Source organism: Alexandromys fortis, unplaced genomic scaffold, assembly GCF_014885135.2.
Source record: "Alexandromys fortis isolate MF-2015 unplaced genomic scaffold, M_Fortis_MF-2015_v1.1 scaffold_3, whole genome shotgun sequence".
Lineage (NCBI taxonomy): Eukaryota > Metazoa > Chordata > Mammalia > Rodentia > Cricetidae > Alexandromys > Alexandromys fortis.
Genome location: NW_026067909.1, coordinates 6,860,780 through 6,887,239, shown reverse-complemented (window position 1 = coordinate 6,887,239; position 26,460 = coordinate 6,860,780). Strand labels below are relative to the sequence as shown.

At 47.1% G+C, this 26,460-nt stretch overlaps 1 protein-coding gene across 1 annotated transcript in view; it reads left to right on the top strand.

The window, feature by feature from the left end:
* Tcerg1l (transcription elongation regulator 1 like) overlaps positions 1 to 26,460 on the top strand; it is a 171,050-nt gene that overhangs the window by 76,809 nt on the left and 67,781 nt on the right. The window lies entirely within an intron of this gene.

Sequence of the window (26,460 nt, the reverse complement as noted above, 5' to 3'; positions counted from 1 at the left end):
AGTTAGTCTTGAAGGATGTTAAGCTGATCTGAAGTTTCTAAGGCTCTCTGAGATCTGGGGAGGCAGAGTCTAAGTGAGGCACAGAAGCCTTGGCCCATCTGTTTTTGTTGGGTGTCCTAAAAAAAATGTTCAGAGTGGCAAGAGAGGGTTAAGGTGGATGCCCCAGGAACCCCATTTTTAGAGGTCACACGGACTGTTTTTAGGAGTTTTGGGAGTGCAGAGCTCTCTAACTGTTTTGAGCAACAAAAGGGATAGCGTAGAGCAGAGTAGCAGTTAGAGTGTCTCCTAAGAGGGTCCATCTAAGAGACAACCAAACTTAACAGATGGTGATAACATTCATTCTTGGATCATGCTGTGTGAGGTGGTTAGTGTCTGCCTATCCTTGTGGTGGGGAACAGTAAGAAACAAAGGTAACGAGGAAAAGGTTTTAACATAGTTTTTGTTTAGTGAAGTAAAACTCAAATCACTGGCATAAGTGAGTTGAGTTAGAATGTAGGTCTCCTCATCCCATCTGGATGGTGGGGGGCACCCCAGGCTGGATGGGGTTTTCCAGTACTGGCTGCGGAGTGTGGGGTGAGCCTAAACAACCTTCTGGCTAGAGTCACTGCTGCCCATGAACACAGAGGCTCCACAAGGGGCTAAGCTTTTGCCAGCTGTGCTACTGAGTCTTCAACCAAGCATTTCTATTTCCGGTGAAATCATACCTTGGGCTAATTGTCTCTCAGCAGTTGGTGTTTATCTGGTGGTGTGCTCCTGATATATGATATTACCTTCAACTTAGAAGTGCTCTCCTCTCATGAACTATGTATTTCTGGGTCGCTGCTGTGGGTTGATATGGTTCAAAGTGAGCATTGTCCGAGGTGTGGGGATTAGAAGGATCCATGAGTGGGCGTGGGGTTTTAGATAATAGAAAGTGGTGCCGCATCAGGGGGTCAGCACCAGCAATGCCCTTAGATCAAGTGGTGTTGTACGGGATAGGAGCTTAAGTGTGTCCACTCCCTAGTGGAAAATAGCCAATGCTGCTTCACCTCTTCCCTCTGTAACCTTGGGTGGCCTGCTCATACCTGCTCTGAGCTCCAGAGTTCTTGTCTATAAATGGGATGATACTCACGGCTGCCATCAGACTGCAATGGAATCCAAGAAGGTGGTCTATATAAAGGCCAAAGAGGAGTGTTTGTCTAGCCTAAGCCTTAAATCCACATGTTAAGTACATACATTGGTTGAACATCAGCTCGCGCCTGCTGGCTTCTACTGTTAAATGCCCGTCTTATTTTTGTGGTCTGCAGGTCTAATGGTCTGGTGTGGATTGGTGCAGCTGGTTATCTGAGGTAGTATCTTCTTGGGAACTTCTGCAGGAACAATATCTTCAATAATGCGCTGCTCCATATCTCCTTCCTTTGGAGATGAAATGCCTACATGTTCAGTCGAGGAAGGATCCTAGCAGATTCACTGACTGGGTTTATCCACCTCAGAGAGTCCCTTGCTTCAGGACACAGGGACACCAGTGAACCCCGGGAAAGGCCTGGGGAACCGCAGGAATTTGTGCTGAGAATGATCTCCCAAGACAAGATCTCTGTTCCCTTCCTGCCTTAAACCAGTTCCCAGAGAGAGCTAGCACATGCCTCTATGCGTCTGTGGAAATGAATTCTCACATGGATGTAGCCCAGGAATATTTTTACCAGATACAATGGGGAGTTTGGGAGCAGGAGACACAGAGGCTCCTGGGACCCTGGGACCATGCCTGTCACACAAATCAACTCATCACATTTTCCTGGGGACATTGGAGTGGACACTGAGGAACAGCCCTGCTAGACACCTGACTAGAGCCCCAACTGTGGCTTCAGCTCTCCAACCCCAAGTGCTTAGCAACACAGAATCACCTTTAAATAGCTTCCCAGAATTTACAGATATCTTGTCCCAGTGAGGAAAAAATTTGCATCACAATTTATGGTTTCCCTCATGTTGACTTTCCAGCTAGATTTTCTTTAGAAGTTTCCAGCCCCTGGGAGGCAAACCCTTTAAGTTCAAGGGCTGGTCTGTACAGGTGCAGCATCTGTCTTTCTTCCATGCCCTGTGCATCTTTCTAGATCCAGGAATTGAGAGCTGGCAGAGTCTCTTTCCTCTGGTCTCCAGACTGGCTTCCAATGAACTCCTCTCAATCCTAAGGCCCTGCGGCCCTGTGTGACTTGTAACCAGCACGGGGTCCTCACTGCTAATGTGGCCTGATTGAAGTTGAATAGGGTACAGCTTACTTGGCTGTCTGCTTCACAGGGGAGGACAGGGGTATTTTGGGCAGATGAAAGACTGAGGTCCTGAGATCCAAAGGTCATAGTGGGCATGAGGGTGCGATGCACTTCCTCTTACAGCCTACCCTGCATTCTGTAGGCCAATATCTATGATCCATTCTAACCATCCAGGCCTGAGATATGTCCATCTCTGACAAAGTGCACAAATGACTGTATCTGTGTGGTCTTCCTCACATTCACAGGCCATTAGTGGTGTTGTCAGGTGGTTTGTGGGTGCACAGAGCAGAGTGGGGGAATTTCAGAAGGTAGCTGTCTGTGTGTTTCTGATAGCCTTCACTCTCATGGCTTTCATTAGCTGTCCTACTTTGGAAGACATAGTTATAGACTGGTTAGGTAAGGCCTAATGTATAGCTCTGACTGAAATGTCTCACAATGTATGCTGTCTAGATGAATGAATGAAGGTTCCCATCATGCACTTGTACTAGACGCAGTGTCCTACCATGAGTGAACTAGATAAATCATATCCCATCATACATTTGGGCAATGTATGCAGTTTCCCACCATGCATAGAAGCTGGGTGAAGGAAGCATCCCACCATACATGTGGACTAGATGATCAAGTTTCCCATCATATATTTGTTCAAGATGAATGAAGTTTCCCATCAGGCATTTGGATCAGACACATCGAGTTTCCCATCATGCGAGTGGGCAAGATGAAGGAAGTTTCCCATATTCTTGTTGACTGGAATGTCATATTGTGCATTTGAAATCCTCTTAAATCCAGGCCAGTGATGGACCTAAAAGGGGGAAATGGCCCTTCCTTTCAGCGCCTTCGTGTCCCTGTCTTGCAGATTGAATATGCATGTGACACACTGGGAGAGGCTGCCTTACCTCGTGTCCAAGTCCAAGTTAGTGATGAAGCATGAGAGGGGACACAAGCTCAGCTGACCCCTTTACTGGAAGGTGGGCTCTGACACCCAAGCCCAGGTACGAGGCAGTCGTTCTCATCCGCCAGGAGACTACGATGATGCAGGCACGGTCCCTTGCTTTGGTGTGTGTGTGTCATACAGTCTCTGTAGTTTGAATGGTGGAGCTCTTCTAGACTGAACATGAAACAAAGATCCCAGTCAAAAGCCGGAGAATTTAGCAGGGGCGGCAATGAGGGTTCAGCCTGGAAAGATAATTCTTTCTAATTCACAACATGATTTCTTTTCATCCACTCCCTTACACACACACACACAAAAATCCAATTTTCTGGGAATTTTCCTTTTTATAAATACTTAATCTTTTGAGACATTAACTAACCAGCTTGCTCCAGGGAGCCCCTGCTTCTGTCTCCTGCACACTGGGATTATAGATGTGCCTCATACCCTTCCGGAATTTGCATGAGTTCTGGGGATGGGAACTTGAGTCTTGATGCTTATGTGGCAGTTTCTTTACCCACTGAGCCATCTCCCCAGCCCCTTAATTATATTTTTAATTAGCTTGCAAAGTAATGAATGGGTTTCCATATGGCTTGTTCATACAACCCTAGCTTTGTACAACCATCCCCCACCCTCTCTGCTCTGTACCCCAACCCTCACCCCATGCGATATGAAAGTAGAGAGTGCAGTGCTGGAGGTAGAAAGGCAGAAGGGACTTCTCGTACTTAGCTCAATTCAAGGCACTGTGGCTCTAGCTTACAGTTTGAGGTGCGACAGTCAAACCAGCACAGATTTCTGTTTTCCAGAATTTTGCAGATTGAAATCGTGTTCTTATCACCAATCCTGGCAACCCCAGCTTGGAAGATTTCCTTTCTTAGACAGTGAATTTTCTCCTCTTATCTTAAAGGAAACCCCTTTTCTCTTTGTCACATCCAAACTGCCAGCATCATGGATCTGGAAGACTGTCACTAAGTGAAGTAGGCTTATCTAACACGAGCACTGTTGTATCCCATCGGTCCATCCGACACCTGAGACGGCTACCATGTGGCCAAGGAGCTCAGTGAGCAGCTAAAACATTTATGGTGGACAAAGCAGTCAATTCCAGGTTGGAAACATGGGACTTCAACATGCTACTCAGAAACATAGGAATTCTTTTATTCTAGAATTTTCCATGGAATATTTTCAGAATCAAGTTGACTGAAATTCAGAGTTTCAAACAAAGAAGATACAGGATCATCTTGAACTCCTGGCAACCCTGTGGGCAAGGGACTGTGAGACATTCTGGTCATGGTCTCTCCAGGTTGGGCAGCTGAGGTACCCAGAGACTGAGCATCACTTCAGAGACCACATAGCTGGAGGGGGAGAGAAGTTTCCTTTTGCTTCCTTCTTTGTGTGCACCACAGGGGGAATGTGTGCCCAGATGTGTGTCACACAAACCTTAGACCATTGTGATAAATCTATCTAGAGAGCCACAGGTCTTCCCAGCAACAATAAAGTAAGGACTTTGCTTAGGGACCCGGTGATCTAGTGACCTGAAGCTTTGTGGCTCTGACTCATGGCTCTCCCATCAGAGTCATGGGCTGTGCCTCTCTGGTGCTTCTGGGGGTATCTGCTTCTTGTCCTCTGAGCCACTTAGTGTTCTCCATGGTAGCAGATGTGGATGTCTGAAGAGAGAAGCTTCTTGTCCTTCTTCATCTCTTTGCCTGTTCATCCTTCTTTGCCTGTGTATCCAGTTCTTTCAGCTCAGATTTGGTGTTCACTGAATTTATTTTGGGAGCTGACTGAAGAGGTTCTGTGTAGGGGACATTATCGGTCATAGGGACTTATTAAATGGAAGATGTTCTAGCTAATATAGTTCCTGATACAGCCGGGGCCCAGGACACCAGGAAGGAGCCACAGCACAAAGCTTTGGCGTGGTAGCAGATTCAGCAGAACTGAGCTCAGCATGCACCTTCTGGATCTGAAGGTCTTCCAAATACTGCAACATGAGCTCCACCTCTGGCTTCCTGAGGTTCCAAAGTGGTTCCTGGCCCCTGGAGGCTGTGCTGGCCTCATGGTGGCAACTATCGGCAGAGGGCTTGCTGTCTTCTTGCCCTTCTGCCCCACCAGCATCCCCAGATGTTCAGGGTGCCAGTGTCTGAATGCTTCTTTGGAGGTGGTTCTCCAGTGGGTGGAGACCCAGCGGAGATGGAACAATGTCCCGGAGGGTTGATTTCAATTCAGACATGAAGGTGCATGGCAGTGCCTCCTGGAAACTATAAATCTTGACTGGAGGAAAATGAGAAAATGGTCCTGTCATGGAATAACGACTTGGTGCTTTGGCGGTTTGCAAGGCCTACTCGATTTCATGTGGGAGGCTGTGCGCTGTCACTCCCAAATTAATTTTTGGAAAATGAGTTATTGACTGCAGATATAATTTATTACTAATAAGCAAAATAGGCTCGTAGCCTGGGCATGATGGAATAGTAAGCAGAGCAGCAGGAAGAAGGAATACTAAGGAGGGAGAGGAGAAGAGAATGGGGAGGAAGGGGAAGGAGGGTGAGGGAGATAAGGAGAATGAAGGAAGGAAGATGAGGGAAGACAGGAGAGGGGATGGCAGAGAAGAGAGAATTAGGAGACTTTTCGGACTCTTGGCCTTGCCATAGGTCTTATATCCCCCACAGTAGTGGATATTCCCCTTGCTGTGCAGTCTAGAAGGCTGAGAAATTTGGCAGAGCTGGGTCACGCTCCATCAGGACCATGATTAGTGTCCCACTGCTGGGACTTTCCCCAAATAATGCTCTTGACTTGTTCCTCCTTGAAGCTGGCCATAAATGTTGACTTTGGATGTCTGTGGAGCAACTTTGGAGAGGGCAGTCAATCAGAGGTGACTATGGCTACTGAGGGGACTTCAGGGAGGGTACAGGGTGACCTAGATGAGGGCAGCCCAAGAGAGGAGGAGACAGGAGCTGCTAGCTTGGTCTCTAAGCTGCTACAGGAAGGGCGAACCATGTCCCTCTCTACATGCAGGCTGCAGAATGAGTAAATGACTTCTCTCAGTGTTTCCCCCAATGCTATGGGGATGATAAGAGAAGGAAGAGGGTCTGAAGCTTGGGTAGGGGCTTTTCCTTCCTCTAGGTAATTATTCTCTGTTGATGTTCGTTCTGCAGAAAAAATATGACTTTTTTCTTTCTATCTTTTTTTTTTAAATCAAACTCAGAAATGTGTCTTCTAGATTTTTAATTCTCACTTCCAAGGGAATGACTCGTTTTGTGAATTTACAGGGGCCAGATGTGGTCTGATCCAGGAGTGATGAGCTTCTAGGTGAAAAACGTCTGCCACGCTGCTGTTCGGAGAGAGGCCTCATTAGAATACATTAACAAGTAATAGTTAGAAGTGTTTATATCTGAAGATTAATATTAAAAGCATACAGACTCCTTTATGCTTAAAGTTATTTAAATAATTATATGCATTTAGACAATTACACAATGGTTTATTTCAGAACTTAATTTAATAGCTCCTTAAATAACTCTGGAGCGTAATTGCTGCCCGGCTCTGAGGCGGTGCTTGTGGCTGTGGTGGGAAGACAGATGGGCACTCAGCTGCCAGGTCCTGTGGAATGAGAGGCAGGGTGATTATGCAAAGGAGGTGGCTGGCCCCAAGAGGGCAAAGGCGACTCGTTCTATATTTATAAGGACATTTATCTGGAATAGTCACACTTGTAATGGTAGAACTATTTCTCTGGTCATGCCATGGGTGTGTACAAATGTTCATTAGCATTCTACCAGTGGTCTCTTAATGCATTTGGAAACAAAAAAAAAAAAAAAAAACAAAAAACCTCTGGTTTCAAATCGTAATTACAGTAGGAACGAATCTGCTTTCTCCTTCATATTAACTAGAGATTGTCAGTAAACTTAGTCCACGTTCCTGTCTAGGTGATTCGTGGCTTTCTGGAGTCTAGCTTATTTGCTTAAGCCGGGCTTCATAAGGATGTCAAACTCCAAGATGCTCTGTTCCCTAGAAAAGTTGACCAGAGACAAGGCAGAGACACTGTTGAGCCGGCTCCGTGCTCTAGCTAGACGCCAACGACGAGGCTCTCTAAGTCATAGACCGAGATTAATTCTGAGGATGAGGAGTTGGCAACTAGTGGGCTTGAACTCTACTCTGAGCCTGTCCTGAAGGATCAGCCTCCTGCACAGCAGACAGCTCTCCACCAGGGCTGAGTGTCAACATAGTCAACAGTACGCCGATACTGTGCTCATCTGAAAAGTAGCTGGGAAGGACCACATCTCTCAGAGCAGACTTTTGCTTTGGAGGCAGGAAATCTCAGTGTGTTGGAACTAGAAGCTCAAGGGGGGAAGGTAAAGGGGTTGAGACTGGAGACATCCCTGCATCTTTAGCTTCTCCATGTGACATGTGTGTGTGTGTGTGTGTGTGTGTGTGTGTGTGTGCGTGTTTGCATGCACACATGCTTTCTGCACCATTTCTGAATCAGCTTTAGGGAGAGACCCTGTGGACAGTGGTCAGCTATGGAATGGCAGCGCGAAGATGCTCAGCTGTCTCCCTTACCCTACCCCTTACTTGGTCTCAGAGGCCTCCTTATCTTCCCTGGGCAGACTACCTTCTCCCTCTGACTGACATCTCTGGGATAACCTTGGACTGTAAACCTGGGGCATCAACTTGCCCAGGGCTTCACTGACCCCAGTCCTTCACTGAGCTCAGCACTCTGTGGAACTTCTGGAAACCTGGGCTCCACTCTCTTATCATGGCAGTCACTGTACTGGGGATGCGGCTGCCTCTCACTAGTCCTGCTTCACATTCACTGATTTGAGCAGGGGCATCCTGCCTGGGTGGGTGCTGCACCTCGGGCCGGTGCTGTGCTTGGCCCAAGACTGAGCTGTATAGACTCTGGGAAACAGATGGGTTGTCTATGGTGCCTCCTTACCGTGATCAGCATCTCTCTCTCTCTCTCTCTCTCTCTCTCTCTCTCTCTCTCTCTCTCTCTCCCTCTCCCTCTCCCTCTCCCTCTCCCTCTCTCTCTCTCTCTCTCTGTGNCTCTCTCCCTCTCCCTCTCCCTCTCCCTCTCCCTCTCTCTCTCTCTCTCTCTGTGTATGTGTGTGTGTGTGTGAGGGGAGCTTGCTGCTTTTCTAGGCGTGCTAGTGACCCCAGTGACAATACTCTGCTGAAGAAGCCACCAAAAGCGGTGTGCATCCCAGCACTGACCTGGCTTTCCGGACTACTTGGGAAGGCTTTTTTCCTTAATAAATGGTTAGTGGGATCCTGACTTCTACGCTGTGAGATATGGGCTAGAATGAGGCAATTCCCCAGAGAAATCACTGTGAGGATGACTTGCGTCTAATGTACTTTTCTGGATGCTGTTTCCAGGGCCTGCCTTCTTCTCCCCTTTTCTCTCCCTTTTTGATTTTATTGCCATTTTTTTCTGACATTAGGAGAAATTGAAAACCAGGTTAGATTTCATAGCTCCCTATTTCAGAAGTAAATGGCATAGCCAATAGCCCGGCACCTCTAATTCTTGCTTCACAATGGACCTTCACTTCGAATTTTAATTATATGGCATTCCACACAAGAGAGCTGTTGGGATAAAAAAAAAATAAATTGTTAAGATTAACATTTTCTCTCCCTTTTAAAGGGAACCAGTTATCAGTCAGTAAAGACAGTAAAACCAGGTGTGTTCGATTTGAATGGAGGGCCGATGGGCTTGATTTTATGATGTGGCTCGCTTGGTTTGGCTTGGCTAGATTCTCAGAGCAGACCAGAATGAACGGAGGTGGGCTGGAGACCCAGAAACAGAGGCCAGAAACTAATCCCATTCTGAAAATGAGTCAGAGCTCCCTGATAAGGAGGACCCTGGACTTCAGCAGACGAATGTCTGTCTTGGCACCTGATATGATGCGTGCTTTGATGGGCAAGCTCTATCTCCACAGAATCAGGAGGCGAGATCAGGGTCCTCCACAGAGCAGGTGGTCAGGGATCATCCGAACACTGACTCTCTCACTGTATCCTTATGGGACTTCACTCCTATGCCAGCCCTGGTGGGATCAACTTTACCAACAGGGAAGCAAGAGTCAGGCTCTTCCATTTTCAAACGCAGCTCTATTTTACAATTGTCCAAGGACAAAGTATCCCCAAAGTCACTCTGCCCAAAGCCTCGGGCTTAGACGGAAATGGGGTCTTTGTAGATGTCTTAGTTAGATGTCTGGTGAGGAGAGGACACTGGCCATGGCCATGTGATGATGGAGGCTGACTGGAGCCATGCTGCCACCAGGAAAAACCACACAAGCCATAAAAATGCGGAAGAGGCAAAGGCCTACTCCCAGATACTCACAGGAAGATTACCCAGCTCAAGTCTGGGAGTTACTGCTTGGGCCTCCCCGAGGACCTGAGTTCTACTGTCCTAACACCTCAGTTTTGGGATGATTTGTTTTGGGAAGCTCTTGGAAGTGAATGCCTCTGGTCAGTGACTTATGCTGGGGACAGAACAGCCATCCAGTGTCTATGCACTGGGGCTCCTGTTCATAGGGCTGCAGGCTGATTACTGACTGTGGAGCCTGATTGGAGTGTGTGTATGTTTCGGAGAACTGATGGGAAGAATCCTCTATCAAGGCAGGGAGCAGGGTGTGCTCTCTTGAAGAATCCTTTGCTCTGAAGAGTAAGAAGAATAAATCTTAGCACAAGCTCTCTGGTTTTTTACAGACACCATAGGCAGACCCTTAGGAAACAACCTTTGATTCAAGGACACGCATACTTGAGGGCTCTAAGTTGACTGTGGTGGTTTGAATAAAAATGGCCTCCTATTGTCTCATGGGGAGTGGCACTATTGGGAGGTATGGTCTGTTGGAGTAGGTGTGTCATTGTTGGAAAAAGTCTGTCACTGGGAATGTACTTCGAAGTTTCAGATACTCAAGCCAAGCCCAGTGTTGTAGTCAGAGACTGCTCATTCATTCCTGGCTGCCCGGACCCAAAATAATTACACAGAAGTTGTGTTAATTAAAACAAGACTGCTTGGCCTATTAGCTTAGGCTTCTTATTAGCTAACTCTTACATCTTAAATTCACCCATTTCTATTATTTTATATTTTACCTCAAGGCTCATGGTTTACCGGTAAGGTTCCCTGGCATCTGTCTCTTTTGGTGGCTACATGGCATCTCTCTGACTCTGCCTTCTTTCCTTCTCTATCTGCTGGGAATTACTGCCTTACTTTATTCTGCCCTGCCATAGGCCCAAGCAGCTTCTTTATTCATTAACCAATAAAAGCAACACATATACAGAAGGACCTCCCACGCCAATGTCACTCTCTTCCTGCTGCCTGCTGAGCCAGGCATAAAACTCGTGGCTACCTCTCCAACACCATGCCTGCCTGCATCCCTCCATACGTTCCACCATGATGACAATGGGTTAAACCTCTGAACTGTAAGCCAGACCCATTTAAATGCTTTCCTTTATAAAGATTTGCCATGGTCATGGTTTCTTCACAGCAACAGAAACCCAAACCAAACAGAAACAAACCCCTGTTCTCTACCTGGAGCTACTAGAGTGTAGCTTTGCAGCTCTGTTAAGCTGTGCAAGTCACACACTTCCCTTAGTAGCGATTTGTGAGCCCTGGGTACCCTGGCTTTACTCTCATTGTATATTGTGTCTAGACAGTCTTTGAGCCTGTAATGGTGAGTCTGGGTTAAAGTTAGGGTCAACACTTCTCTCTGGCTAAGCATCATCCCTATACCGGTTCTCATCCTGCAGACATGAAAAACACCCAAAGGAGCTGTCCCCTAAGGCCCTCTGCACATGCATACCCAGAGCTGAGCACCTTGTACTTCCAGGGCCTGGACAGCAATGATGGGGACAGTTTAGAGAAAAATGACATTAAGCCTGATATAGCTGAATAGAATCAGGTTTGGGGGCTGGAGAGATGGCTCCGCAGCTAAGAGCACTGGCTGCTCTTCCAAAGGTCCTGAGTTCAATTCTCAGGAACCACCTGGTGACTCACAACCATCTATATGGAGATATGGTGCCTATTCTGGCCTGCAGGAATACATGCAGACAGAACACTGTATATATAGTACATAAATAATAATAATAAATAAAGTCAGGTTTTGAGAGGGCATCTTTAGCCCCTTTCACTGCAGTCTTCTGCAACTCAATCTAGGTGAGTGATCCCCAGAGCCACATGATCCAATCAAGTGACTATAATTAAGAGAAGAAGCTATAATTCTCTAGCAAAATCGCCAGCTGTGTGAGGATCACATTGCCCAGCTGACAATTCTGCTCCTCCTTGGAGCAGTCCTAGATGTCTGCCCATCATTTGAGCCCACTGATATCCAAGAGGCTTCCTAGGACTCTGGTGCAGGAGGCATCTGTCACACTGGCTCTCTTCCTTGGTTCTACCAACATGGTGTTGTTTGCTCAGTGACCCACCCCCTGTCCCCACAGTGTTACTGTAGAGACAAGTGGCTGTCTATTCAGAGTCCCCACCCCTTCTGAGTTGTAGGGCTATAGTCCTGAAATACAGCAACACAATCCTCTCCTCCCCCAGTCTCGGGGAATCCAAGGCTTGGCCACTCCGGGCAGGCAGTTTTCACCCAGCTGTGAGGTGACCACAGGGTACCCTAGCTCCCTGGCATGGCTTTAAGAAAGAGAAGGACCTGAAGGATAATGTTCTAGGTTCAGGAATTGTGAGTGGTACTCCTGGCTAGCGTGGGATGAGTCAAGCAAACCAGTCGTGTTGTAGCCTTGATCATCTTGCCATCAAATCTGCAGACAGGAATAAGCCCCTCCACTCCAGTCTTCTTCACGCAAAGTGTTTGCCTGCCAATCTCAAGACAGCTGACCATATTGGTCATATGACCAATTGGCATATCTTTTGTTTTGTTTTTTAATTCTTTTTATTTTTGAGATTGTAATGCCATTACCATCAATTTCTCCTCTTTCCTCCCCATAAACTCTCCCATCTACCTACCCTCCTTTGCTCTTTTATTACACACACACACACACACACACACACATACATGCATGCACACATGTGCCTAGATATGTAAAAACAACCTGTTCAGTCCATATCTATCAATTCTTAATTCTTTCAAAGTGTTTTTTTTCTAGTTGAGCTACAGAAAGCAAGCATTCTTTTTTTAAAAAATGGAAACTGCAACTCAGAATACATTCCTCCTTCCCAGTTTAGAAGCACATGGAATCCTTCTCTATTCTTAACGTGGAAGAAACTTCTAGAAACAGGGTAGTGACGGCAGTGAATTTTCTGCATGTGCATGCAAGTGTCCACATAGAGGTGAAAATTTGTTTTTCTTCTCTTGTATTCACTCACCCTCCATTCCCTCCCTTCCCTCCCCTCTTCTTCCCTCTCCCTTCCTTCTCTCTCCCCTCCCTCCCTCCTTCCCTTCCCTTCCTCCCTCCCTCCCTCCTTTCCCTCCCTCCCTCCTTCTCTTCCTTCCTTCTTTCCTTCTTTGAAATAGAATCCAGGGCCTTGTACCTGAAGACTAAGAACCCACACCCCCAATCCCACACAAGATTTTGTACTGTTGCTTGTTTTGCAGATCTTGGGATCGTTCCCAGGACCTTGCACTCCTGGGGAGTTGTAAACTTGAGATTGTTAGTCCACTGGTTTCTGCGAGATGCCTTTTCTACTTAACAACAGGACTGGAAGTGTACCCTGTGGTGACATTGCCACCTCCAGTCTCAGCTGCTCTCTGATAGCTTTGATGCAAAGACACACATTCTTGATTTGTGGTGGGATCATTCTGCTCCCAGGGTGGACACTTACAGGTAGCGGTTGGGCTGAGACCTTCTGAACTCCTTTGTGCGGCTGGCATTAGTAGACCCTAGAGAACATATTTGGAGTCAGGACTCTCGACTTACCCTTGCAGTACCAGCCACTGTATGCATCCTGGAAACATTGTCAGCGGGTCTGTCTTCATGCCCCTACCCCACCAGACCAGCCTTGTCTCCCCCAGCCCACTCCACATAGCCCGGCCCTGGGGAGTCCTTTTTAAAATCTCCCATCCCCTCTTTCCTCATCCCTGGGGAATGCTGACAGGTAGATGGTGAGCCCAAGGCATTGCGAACCCTGAAAGTGAGATAAAGGCAGCAAGGCTTGGAGGAGAAGCCCGATCCATCTTAGACTTTATGACACCTGGATGTGTAGAAGGCCCTTATGGGTCCCCAGAAAATGATTAGCGAAGATGTTCAAGGGACACAACTTAGAACAGGGATTAAGGATGGAAAAGGTGTGTGTGTGTGTCAGACAAGAGCCTAATAGATCGTAGTGTGCGTCTCTGTTGAAGCACTAGGCACCATTAGTATTGTGCCCATAAAACAGCCCACTGGCACAGAGAATGTGTGTGCTAAAATACTGAGCAAAGGGAACGGTCTTAAGCCGTCAAGGATGGGTTCTTAGAAACACTACAGGCATGAACTCTGAGATTCTCCCTTTCAATTCTGCCAAGGCACCAGAGTGCCCCCAGGGTTGCTTTCCCATGTTATGTGCTCCTGGAGAATCGGCTAGGGTGCCCCACTGCCCCACTGAGGCTACTTGCCCTTACAGTCCGCCCTCATCACTGTTTCCCTCCTGCCTGGGTAGACTGTGTGATGCTATTCCAGGCTCTAGCCAAGGGGACACGAGTGGGGAGTCTTAGTTCTGCTGCTGTGGGAGGGGTAAGGAACTCACTGCCACTTTTCAGTAAGGAATAACCTACTAAGCCAGGCATGGCTTCCAAAGGTTCCTCGCACATGGTAGGAAGGTGCAGGGCTAGGCGGCAGGTCCTGATGTCCATTACCCTGCAGGGAGCAGTATGGGAGCAGGTGAACCATAGGATCATGTGGGTAACCTGTGCAGGGCTGGAAGATGGCCCATGGGAACTTCTTCCTCTCACTGAACATGGCATATTCAAGCAATGGTTCAATATGCCCCCTTTCTTATTCTGTTTTCCTTTTTGCTCTTCATCCCCTCTCTCCTCTCTTTCCCTTCCTCTTTCCTCCCCTCCTCATTCCTCATTTTCTTTCTGAGTTTAGGTTCTGGTGTTATTTCGGGAGTCCTTTTCCCGGACGCCTAAAATTGGACGTTTTATTTTTTGGCTGAGATAAACACCTGTTCTCATATTTGTGCCTTTTCTTATCTTTTTGTTGATAACTCTAACTGGCCAAATTTGAGTTCTCACTCTGGTCATTGGGACATCTACAGGACCACAGCCTTACACATACCGTGGTTCCCATGGAGATCTGTAGATATGACAAACAGAGCCCTGCGACCTACTGCAAAGTGCGTCTATGCTAACTAACACCATGACACTGGATATGGAGACTGATGGGTGATTTCATTCCTGATGCCTCAGGAGAAACTTAGGTTTCCATTCACTGAAAATGATGCTTCAAAAATGGTTTTCCAATGCAGAACTGTTTGAGTAATACGCGGCACAGAAAAATGGGGCTGAAAACGACTTAGACATACTTTAACACGAGTCTGTTATTTTTCTGCAGAGTCTGATATTTGTGGTATTTAATTATTATCTTTCCTTCCTTTTTATTAGTTCTTTGAGAATTTTGTATGATGTGTCTTGATCTTATTCAGCCCTCTGCCAACTCCTCCCAGATCCAGATCCCCTCCCTTTCCCTAACGGCCCAACTTTGAGTCCTTGTTTTTACCAATCAAATCCATTTGTGCTTCTTATATATACTTGTATGTGTGACCTATTCCCCTGAAGCATGGTCAGCTTAGCAGGGGCCACACCCCTAAAGAGAACCGACCCTCTGTCCCCCAGCAGCCATCAGTGGCAAGCAGTACCCTAGCTAGGGGTAGAATTTCATACCCACCTCCCCTCTGCCTGCAAGGACTTGGTCTCGCCTGAGCTTGCAGGAGCCTCGTGCATGCTGTCATATGCTGTGAGTTCACATGTGCAGCTGCCCAGCTGCATTCCAGATACAATTTCCTTTTAGCCATCATGGCCTCTGGCTGTTACACGCTTTCCCCACCCTCTTCTGCAATCATCCCTTAGCCTTGAAAGGAGCAGGTGTAATATAGATGTCCCATTTAAGGTGGAGGATTCCACAGTTGTCTTCTCTGCACTATGAGTCTCTGTGCTAATCACCGTCTACTGCAAATAGAAGCTTCTCGGGTGAGGATTGAGAGATGCAATTTATGGGTATAATGATAAGTAATTAAGAATCAGCTTAATTTATGTTTATTTATCCTAAAAAATAGTAGTAGATTCTGCCCTAGGGCCAATGGCCTCTCTAGTCACAATTTCTTGTCCTGATAATGGTGCCATATATGGGTTTCATCCTGCGGAGTTTAATTAATCCTCATCCAATTACATTCACATAGAAACCATTTGGTTATTCCCATGATATCTGTGCCACCATTGCTCCAACAGGCATGTCTTGCCAGATCAGTCAGTAATGTAGCTCCCAGAGTCCATAGACAGGTGAAATCTGTGAGACAGACAGGCTCAGAATCCATGAGGAAGATGGGCAGGAAGTGAGAATCAGGAGCTCACAGAAGCACATGCACGACTGTCCTGGCCTGGGAGCTCAGAGGCACTCTCAATGCCGTTGTCTGGCTACAGGGACAGGACTCACACTCTTTGTCCCCTGTCATCTCTGGCAAAGGAAAGAGCACCCCAGTGAGAGGTATCTTAGAGACTAGTCCAAGGTGCCATCTAGACTGACCCCACCTCTTCTGAAGGTTTATCCTCACAGAAGTTCCCTGGAATGTTTATTGAGTCATAGTGTTCAGAGCTGCTCTTTGCAAAAGTTCTGTGAGTTTTGAGAACAACTTTCATAGACTTTTCTGCCTACGTACATGATGGTGACATACAGACTAAAATGTGATGCGGTGTGTAGTGAGTCATTAGGGACAGTGATGTCAGGGCTGGAGAGATGACTCAGGGGATAAAGAACTTCCTGTATACGAATGAGGACATGAGCTTAGGTTCCAAAATCCATAAAAATGCAGATGCAAAAGCACAGGTTAGTAATGCCAGAACACCTACTCTGAGGGAGGTGGAGCTGGACAGAAACATGGAGACTCAAGGGCTAGATTGGTTCTGCAGTGGTAAACAAGAAAAGACCATGTACTAAACAGGGTAGAAGGAGAGGGACAACCCTTGAGGTTGACACCCCCGCCACAACACACACACACACACACACACACACACACACACACACACGCACGCAAGCATGCATGTACGCACGTGTGATGAAAAAGAAAAAAGGATTGATGTGGGCTTTATTTACCCGGATCCCAAAGACACTGTCTTTTAAAAGAATATTCAAAGTAGGTGTATGTCATGGTGCATTAGTGAACAGGAGAACCCAAAGGTAAATACAAACTCAATATTGCTGTAAATAAATAAAACGTCTGTAAACCCATATAATGGGTGGTGAAATTCGCCTTGTCCTGAGAGTTGTATGGCTGGGTGTGAGTGGAGGGGAATGGGTCCTGCTGATCTGTCTCTACATTTTGAAATTTAAATCATGAATATAAGATGACACCTGTTTAAGTTTATTTAAAGTGTGAAGTCATGAAGGTAGATTAATTATTTACCCATCTTTTAAAAACGAAGTCAAAACTATTGAATTTTCTAGATGAGCCCAGAATTAATGCAGTTGACATTGCTGCCCTTTGTTGGAACAAGGAACAAATGAAGTACAGAGTTCACCTTTGTTGACGGGTACTAATTCAATAGTTAGGACTGTCAAAAAGTAAAAAAAAGTAGTATCCTCTGTGGATACATGCCATGGGTTTCTGTATTTTCTTTCTGACCACTGTGGGCCTTGGATTTGAGTTTCTGGCCTGGATTTGCTAATGGCACTTGCTCTAAAGAAGGACCCATGATCTCCCTGTAAAATGTGGATACCCATTCCCTCGGTGCCTTGACTTGGAGCCCAGCAGGGCACACTCATTTTCATTGTGTTCCATTCTGTTAGGCAGTACTTTAATCCCTGCTATCTCAACTCATAAACCTCGCCATCGACGAGACTAATTGTAACAGAAACAGCCAGGAAACGTCACAAGCATTTGAAACACACAAATAACACCACCAATTAGCCACCATGGTGCCGAAGCCCTCCATCTTCTTGTCAAAAGCAGGCGCATGCATCACTTTAATTGTACCAGAGGAGGCAAGGAATGGCAAAGTCCCTGCCACCCTTTGCCCAGGAAGTATGCCGGGGACCAAAGTAGAAGGCTGCTTCTCAGCAGGCAAAGAGCAACTTGGGATGGAGAGGGTACATTCCACTCATGCCCAAAGGGACCCTTTGATAACAGGAATCAGGCCCAAAACCTTGGGGTCAGAGAAAGAGCACAGAGTACACACTTCAGATGACGCCTGTTTCTTCTCTCTTAATTGGTGGGGCTAAGTCCTTCCAAAGCTGCTGAACACAACTAGGTTGGCACAGGAGCCTCACAGAATGCAAAGGTCTGACCCTCCACTTAGGTCAGGCTGTGACTGTGGATAGTGGAGGAGGCATCAAGATTTTGCAAACTCAAGACCTCAAGGAGACCCAGGGATAGCCTTCATCCAGAGGCAGCACATGTCCTAAGCCTGAGTTTCTCATGATGGAGTCAGGAAGGATGAAGTGTGGTACAGAGAAACAGGCATGTCTTTGCTAATGCCCCTCTGAGCTCAGTCAGGGTAGGGACTCAGTTCTAAATGTCAGCTCCTGGCTGTCAGGAGAGGATCACCAGGCAGAATGTTCCCTGCTAGTCCAGCAACATGTATCCTGAGGTTCAGGATGACAGAACACAGAAAGAAGATGAGGTAGGACAGACCTCTTGACTCTAGATCAGCTGGATCTTGGGAGATATAAATATATATACAGGCACATGTGACTATCGCAGTGTGTATATTCAAAAAAATCTGAGAACCCTTGGTCCCCAGTGATCCTCAGTGCTAACAATGCACTCGTGTCTGGTGGGAAGAGCATCCTCTCTAGTCTCTAATAATGTGGAGGCTCTGAATAGGCCTGATATCTTCTCTCTTCTACGAGCCCCCGTGACCCTGTTGATCTGGCTCCCACAGCTATCCTTATCCGCTGCTGGTATGGCTGTCCATTCACACCTCCGAAGGGGTGACAACCTTCCCTTGCTGTGCTCTCAGAACGAGTGCTGTGGCATCCAGTTCTCATCTGAAGGTGGTGCACCCCCTCCCCTGGCCCCCGCCTGCCATTCACTGCTGAGATCTTTCTGCGACTGTAGCTTTGCTCTGGTAGCAGAATTCCCATGCCAGTTGTCCCGGCTCTTGCTGGGCACTGTGTCTTTCTGCTTGTTTAATTTCTGGCTCGCTTCTCTTTCACTTGATTGTTTACCGCATGAGAAGTAGGAAGGGCAGATGGCAAGCCCATTTGTCCCTTCCTGTGGCTAGCAGGCCATTCACCGTGGTCTTCATGTAGTCTGCTACGTGGCATTTATTGGGCAATTAATGTGTGTCAATCACAGAGCTGATTTATAATTGATTTAACATTAAGAGACATGACTTCTGTTTCCAGAGCTCACAGACACGAGGCGGGTCCTTTACGTGTGACGCACGAGGATGGAAATGTGCGAACCGTGTTTCAAATCACCCAGGCGGTAAGAACCTTGTTCAGTGAGGCAGCCTGGGCAGCAGACTTTGAGGGGGTGTGGGAGTGGGACTCTCTGTTGAGAATAGGATCAGTGGGGTGGGTGCCAGGGGCAATTCGCTCTTCCTATCACTTGGGACATAGCCGGCTCAAGGCGGCTGACTGAGACTCACCTGTAAAGTGGAGCTGTGGACAGGTTTCTGTCTTCTGAAAAAGAAGAACACACAGTGGCCAATGATTTTAATCTGCTCTGTAGTCAACATACTGTCTTCCATGTGGTCCAGAGACCTAGGGAGGTCAAGTCCCCAGTTCATATCGAGGAGTGGGGCCGGGGTGCTATCAGTGGCAGAGATGGGAACGGTGTCACTCTGTAGACACACGATCATGAAACCTCATGGGGAAGTGGAGGACTGTGGGCAGCGATGGCTTCCTGAGAGTAAGATCTGGTGAGGAAAGAATGGGATTGGCTTCTACCCTGCAGAGGGCAAGGAGAGAGAACTAGTGAAGGGCAGGGGAAGCCCAATGTCAGGACTGCAAGCACAAGTGTTAGTTTGTGGACCAGAAATCCTGATTCTAGTCTGATGGGGAGTGATGAGTCCCTGGAGTGCAGTGCAATGGGATATTGGAAAGAAGGACCCTGGAGAAGAGCTGTGTTTTCCAGAGAGTCTTGTTTTACCAGGTGCTTCACAGTAAGTCAGTCAGGCCCGGTCACTTTAAATTTTTAGAATTACTAAATGAAATAGGCATAAAGTTGCAAGTTCCCTGGAAAATGTCTACAGCCTCTAAGGCAACCCAGTCCCTGCTGTGCTTTATAACATAAGAACGCAGCAGCCACTATGGGCCTCTCTCCCCATCCTCTGAAAAGTACTGTCCTTGTCATACAAATGCGCTTTGCTTGGCTTTCGTGACAGGGTGGCTTCTTGATGCTTCGGCAAAAGATTGGTCTTCCAGATGATAGGTGGTTGGTCTGCTTTGATGCCAGCTCAAATCAGATGGCATGGCCCCGATGTGAAAGGAAATCTGTGCGCACAGCACCGTTCCCATCCTTCCGTGCAGGACCCACCGTCCCAAGCCTGCATTCTTTAAAGGTTATGTTTGCCTTAAGCTAATTAAAGCCATTTGTATCAAATGACTGGGGTAGCTTGCCTTTTGAAAATAGGGAAAATAACTGAAGAAGTTGGTTAAGAAAGTCTGAGTTAATTTCATCAGCTGAGCCGAGAACTGCGCTATTAATTTTATTACATCTAAATGCGAGAATAAATCAGTTAGGTGAAGATTGCATTTCCATGCAGATCAGTCCTGCAGAAGTCAGTGCTGACTCAGTCTGAGCTCTCTGGAGGAGAGCGGCAGGCGCACGCGCAGCCAGCAGGCCTGTAAATCAAAAGCTGCTCACTGAACTTGCTCTGAAAGCACCTTTGGATCCCATCACGTGGGGCTGCCAGCACAGTAAGTACTCTTGTGCATTGGGCTCAGGCTGCCTAAGTATCTGGTCATTTAAACCATGGAAACACGGCGCCCTAGGATGAATTAATCATAAATCCTGATTTATGTCTGAGTTGTGTTTAGGTGAGTTGTGTTCTACTTAATCAACTTATTGAAGTTCTCCCAGTATGAGGTCCCCAGGAGAAACAAGACCACAAAGCTACAGGCCTTGGGGTGCATATGACAAACTCGAATAGATTTTTTGGTCCAATAGGCACTGGACCCCTGTATCAAGAACACCCATCGTATTGTGTATCATATGGCACTGGGGACTTAGCATCTTGGTCCAGAGTCATCATCCTGTTTTGTGGTAGGAGAAATGGAAACTTTGAGAAGCAAAGCAACCATCCTTCATGGCTGCTGAGTGGCTGAGTTAGGCTTTGACACTTGGCCCGTCTGACTTCGCCCGGATCTCTCTCTGGAAGGGGTAGCTACTACTCCAGCCTGTCGGCTGACTTCTCAGATCAGGTAGACAGAGTCGGGCGTCTCTCATTTGATCCAGCTGCAACTCTCCTTCTTTCTCCTTATCCTGGCACCCCTCTTCCTCCATGTCCTGACAAAGAACTGTGGGACTCTCTCCCTTGGTGGCCAGAGAGCTGTAGATCCCAAGGCCAAAGGGTTATGAGCTCAGGTCCAGAGCTGGAGAACACACTTTTCCCAGCCTGAGGTCTGAAGCTCTCAAATCACAAGAACAGAGTGACAAGAGGATGTCTTTCTGAACACAGCACACACCGCAGACACCCAAAAACACTGTTGTCCTGGGAGGTAATGGCGTAACTTAAGCTGGGATCCACTCTGTGCTTATAGTTACCCCATGCTAGAGGTGCAGTTGCGACAAATCTCTCTCTTGTGTTACGATTGCTTTAATATTGAGTCCTATTCTTATACAATGTTCCTATTTGATAAAATTTAATGATGCAATTTAGAAAATGGATATATTTAATCATGCCTTTCTCTTCTATGTTTAACCGAAGGTTATATAAAAAGATACTTTGAGGGAGTCCTAAAGCATGATGTGAGGAATGCCAGTATTTGAATGCTAGGACAGACATGCTTAGTTTTAACCTTGTCAAAATGCACCTTAGACTAGCACCAACCAACCCCTCTAAAAGTCTCATATCCTCTGGATGCTCATAGTGGGCAGTAGACAAGAGACTTAAAATGTCTTCAGTGTTTTCAGGGACTGGCCATTTGCTATCAGTTGGTATGTTATTCCCTGGATACTATTCCTTCCACTCTAGGCAATTCTTAGATGCCTTTAGGAGTGTGTGTGTGTGTGTGTGTGTGTGTGTGTGTGTGTGTGTATGACAACATATTGGTGAAAATGAGACCATGTTTGGAGGGTAGAAAGGGAAAGGAAAATGATATATTTATGTTATAATCTCAAAAAAATAAAAAGTCTTCAATATGGCAATAAAGCTTGTTTATGTTTTCTTATATTTGTAACATACTATATAATATGCAGTATGCAATGTCTCGTGCTCTGACAGTACCTGGCTCACATTTTCAGCTCCCTCGACCCTCAGTGTGACTGTTTGCTTTGCTTGCGATGGAGGGAGGCAGGGATGGGTATTGACAGCAAGCCATGACAGTGACAGGACACAGGCTGAAAGAGAGAGCTAAAGCCACATGAGCGGGAATCTTAGGGATGGCAACACCCACGTGGGGACTTCTTGAGAGTGTGTAGGAGCGCCATGCACTCGTGTCCATGAAGTTGGTACCATAGAGCTACTAGTGTCGCTTTGTTTTCCTGTTACACGATTATCTGTGGCTCTCTGGAGTGTAGTGCCATGGTCCCATCTGTTGACTCGGATTTGACTTAATGAAGGCAAGAAGTAGCAAGCGAGGGTCTGTATCCTCGGAGCATTTATAATGTGATAGACACCTCTGATGAGGCTCGAGGATCCCAGGGGCCCTTGAGATGGGCTTAGATAGAGGAGGCATAAGTTCCTGCCTGAATGCCTCTCACTCCCCCTAGCTGTGCCTTGATAAGTGGAATCACAGGCATCTCACGCCTGGCTCTGAGTGGTTTTCAGACAGCTGGAGCATCAGCAGACTTGGGTATGCACAGAGGAGAGGACATAAAGTGCTCTGGGAACAAGAGTTGATGTGCTGGTCTGGGGCGAGTGGATAGCGGATAAACAGTGGATGGAGGGGAAGGCAGTGTTCTGTGGAGATGGCAGTGTGGTACTGGGGGAGGGACCCTCTCAGTGTCCTTGTCCCCACTAAGATCCTGGAAATTTCAATTGTGCTTTCACCTTGCTTTAACATGTTGTCTTTTACCAAGTAAGTCTGTGACCTGGAGATGCAAATGTTCAAAACACCTGCCATCAGCCCCCGGTACCCCCACACACACCCTGAGGAGACCCCACCCTCTGAGGATGATTTCATCCTCAGAGTCTCTTGTGCTGTGATCGTGTGCGTGTGAGCTGTGGGGCTTACTCTTCAGACACCCAAGTAAACACACTGTAGTGATCCGTGGCCCCTGTGAAGCAGCTATTGTTACAGGAAGTTTGAAAACACCCTGGGACCAAAAAGAAGGGAGAGATTTTGTTACTGCCTAAGAATGTAGAGGCTGAAAGACTGAAAATAAAAATGGCCACCAGCCTTGGGACACATCTACAGATAAAAGATAAGTAGGAACTGACTTTAAATCAGAGCAGGGTCTGGAGGACTGTGTTGCCCTGATGTGGATCCGAAAAGGAAAGGGATATCTCATTCGTCTGTGAAGCTGAAACCTAACAATTGTGTCCAGGAGTGTGTATGTGTGCATACATGTCTGCATAAATGTACATGTGCCTGTATGCGTGTATACCTGTGTGTGCACATATGCCTGTGTACCTGTGTATCTATACTTGTTTCTGCGTGTACACCTGTGTGTACATATGCTTCTGCCTATGAACATGTGTGTATACATGTATGGCTGTGTGTATGGACCTTTGTTTCCATGTAAACTTGTGCACACACATGTGTCTCTATGCTTGTGCCTGCACATCTGTCTGTGGTCATGGATGCATGTGCATGTATCTCTTTGTGGGCACCCATGTGTGCATTGCCTGTGTGCAACATCAGCATCTTAGAGGATTGGAGAACTTGTACCTCTGTACTAGCCCAAGAACTAATGTACAACTGTCATGATCCCGAGCTGCCCAGAGCACCAGATTCCCAGGGAGCAGCATAGCCTCATCAGACATGGGAGTACATCTCTGCTTTCCTTCTCCCGCCAGCTACTATGAGTCCATATTGTCTTGAATGGTGGGTGCTGATTGAATAACCCAGCCTGCTCCTGAAATGGACTTAAGCTTTTTGGGAAAACTGCTACATTTTTTAAGGTCACATAAATCGCTCTCTTCCTGCCCCCTCCTGTCCCAACCTGTGCTTCAGTTTTTCCTCTGGGCCTGCCTCTTCTCCCCCTTCAGCCTGTTGGTTCGCCTTCTTTCCTGCTCCAAGCCTGGGGCCAGTTCCGACTGCAGCCATGTGCTGACCCCAGAACACTTACAAGATATGTGCTTTCTTTTAGGAATGGTCTAATTTAATGCTAATTTAATGCTTCTGCCTTTAAAAATCTCAACTGTAGAGTGGAGATTGGAATATTGTTACTCTTGAAATTGTACAAGGTCACTCACTGCCTATTAATTCACATCTGAACACAAGCTCATGGGGGCCAGAGATGTAGACTGGAAGCTAGCTCTGTGGTCATTGACTGGATTCAGAATGTACATGCTGTCCATTCTGGGCATAGCAGGTCACAGACCGCATCTGGGGTGGGTGGCTGCAGAGCTCTGGTGGCCTTGGAACAGTTTTCTGGGGGACTTATAGCATTGTCCAGTACTTTCATGGATACTGAAACCTGCTTGCCCTATACAGCATCATCAAAGAGCCTAAGTGTACCTCAGGTCCCTCCTCTTTCTCCTGGCCCACAGGACAGCTATGTTACCATCTCCTTCATATAGCTGGCACTATTATGGGTAATGCTTCTGCATCCATAGCCTCATGTGGTCTACCTGCATCAGGCAGCCAGACTGTTTCAGGTTCTGTAATGTTCTGGGGAAACTGACCCATGACCTCATAGGCTATTCTGTCCAGTGGTGACATAGGATTCCCCTAAAGTCAAGTGGAACAAAGGGGGAATAGAGAAACTGGTGTCTTTTATGGCTTGGGTCACCCCTCATGGCCGGGATGATCTTACAGTCCAGGATCTCCACACCTTGAGAAGCTCAGCCCTGCCCTCCTGTCCGAGTGTTTTACCACCTCATTGGCATAGGAAATTCCAAGAAAATAAAAATGGGTGAAAAATCAATTCTCTCTGTCGCCTGTCAACTCTGAAATCACAACCTGTGAAAAATTTAGGGGGACTCAGAAGTGATTTGTGTTGCCATGAAAATGATCTTCAGTTTTGTGGAATTCTGTGAGGTCCCTGGAGCCAAGCTGGAGAATCAGGAACTAGAGAGGCAGAGGGATCATCTCACAGACAGACACCAGGAGCCCAGGCGTGTCCTCCGACTGTAGGGCTTCAGCTGAGCTTGGCAGTGGCTCCACTGAGTGGTGGTTGCTATCTTGCCGTTCCCTCCCTGGGAGGAGATCTCTGAGGATAGTGCTAGTGTGGCTATCTATCATTGTGATCCAAGCCTTCCTGGCAGATCTTATGCTTGGTCTATGCATCCTGGGATGGGTTCTCCAGTCGGGTGGTAAACTCCTTGTCCTGCTCCTGGGGCTGTGCATCAGGACAGTTCTGTCCCCTACTTCCATTGCACTGGTCCCTGAACTCCAGATTTGATTTTGGCTGCACCTCCAAGGGTTCTGAGGAACCCAGTCTCTCTTCACTGGCCAGCTGTTACAGCCCTGGGGAAGCACTGATTGATAGCATCCCTTCCCTTACCTCTCTGAACCACCAAGGGGCACTGTGCAGAATCCTGGGAACAGTAAGCCAACACCTGCCACTTCCCATGACTTCCACAGTTCTGACATTGCGCTCACAGACTACCCTGCCATCACCCCATTTCTCCTGGTCCTCAACATTGCCAAGCGAAAAATCAAAGTAGAGGCCAACGGGGAGCCTTCAAATCAGTGTCAGGCTTGATCAATAGACGAATTGCAGGGAAGGCATTTTCCATCGTGCCTTGCTCCTAGGTGGAAATGTATCCTGCACTCCCCCAGGTACGTGGGGGCTTGAAGTCTTACAACTTGTTGATTTTGCTCCATAAAGCAACTCTCTCTGCCACTTCAGGGAGTCCTTTACGATGGCATCATCCGAGTCTGTGGAGAGGCCCAAAGCAAACGGTACTTAAGCATGTCATAGTGGACCCCGCGAGTGGCCCACGGAGAGCTGTAGAGTAAGCACTTCCACAGTGGAATGGCTGAGGCACAGACCCAATTATGTCTGGGGGCCCAAGGAGCTTTCCTCCAGGCACCTCCGCAGGGTCTGCAAAATCAATGGCTGTTAAAAAGAGTTGGCGATTAAGGAGACTACATAGGGCAACGTGCAGACATTTGTCACAGGTGTTCGGGGGTATGTGTCTGCCATGAAGGGCTTTAAAATGATCATCAGAAATATTTTCTCCAAGAAGCACTCAAGAGGACAAATATAAACCCATGAATCTCCAAGGCTAGCCTTTAAAATCTGATCTTTCCAAAGATCAACTGTTTCCAGTAAAATAAAGGCTTCAGTATGCCTTCCTAAGATAATGGGGGTTGGGGAATAAATGTAAGCCAGGATTCCTTTGTTCAAAAATAGCATTACAGACTCCTGGCCTTGTTGCCAACTCTACTGACTTGTTTGGCCATGGATATTAATTTGCATATCCTCAGAAGATGCATGCACGTCTTCTTCCATGGCCGCTGTACTGTAAGCACAGAGCATGTCGTGCAGAGGCAAACTCAGCCTTGCTCCTTTCTTGCAAAGTCCATCCTGTCTTGTTCTGTACAGCTTGCTCTTTATGACATTTTGGATAAAGTCCAAACCAAATGGCTTGTGGCTCGTTCTTGGGTAGTAAAATCTCATCCACTCACTTCCACTCACAAAATAGGTCTCAGTTCAGTAATTAAATATGTCAAGTCTGTAGTCGTAATCAGAGCATCGAACTTCCCCTGATGCTTGACTATTCTCTTTCCATACCTGAGTCTGCTTTGGGCTGGGTCACGGTTTGCAGGAGTCAATTCCACCTATGCTTGTCTCACTTTTCCTCATCCTGCATATGAGGGTTGCGTGCAAGGTACAAGGACAGGGGCCCCTAGGCCCTCCCTGACTAA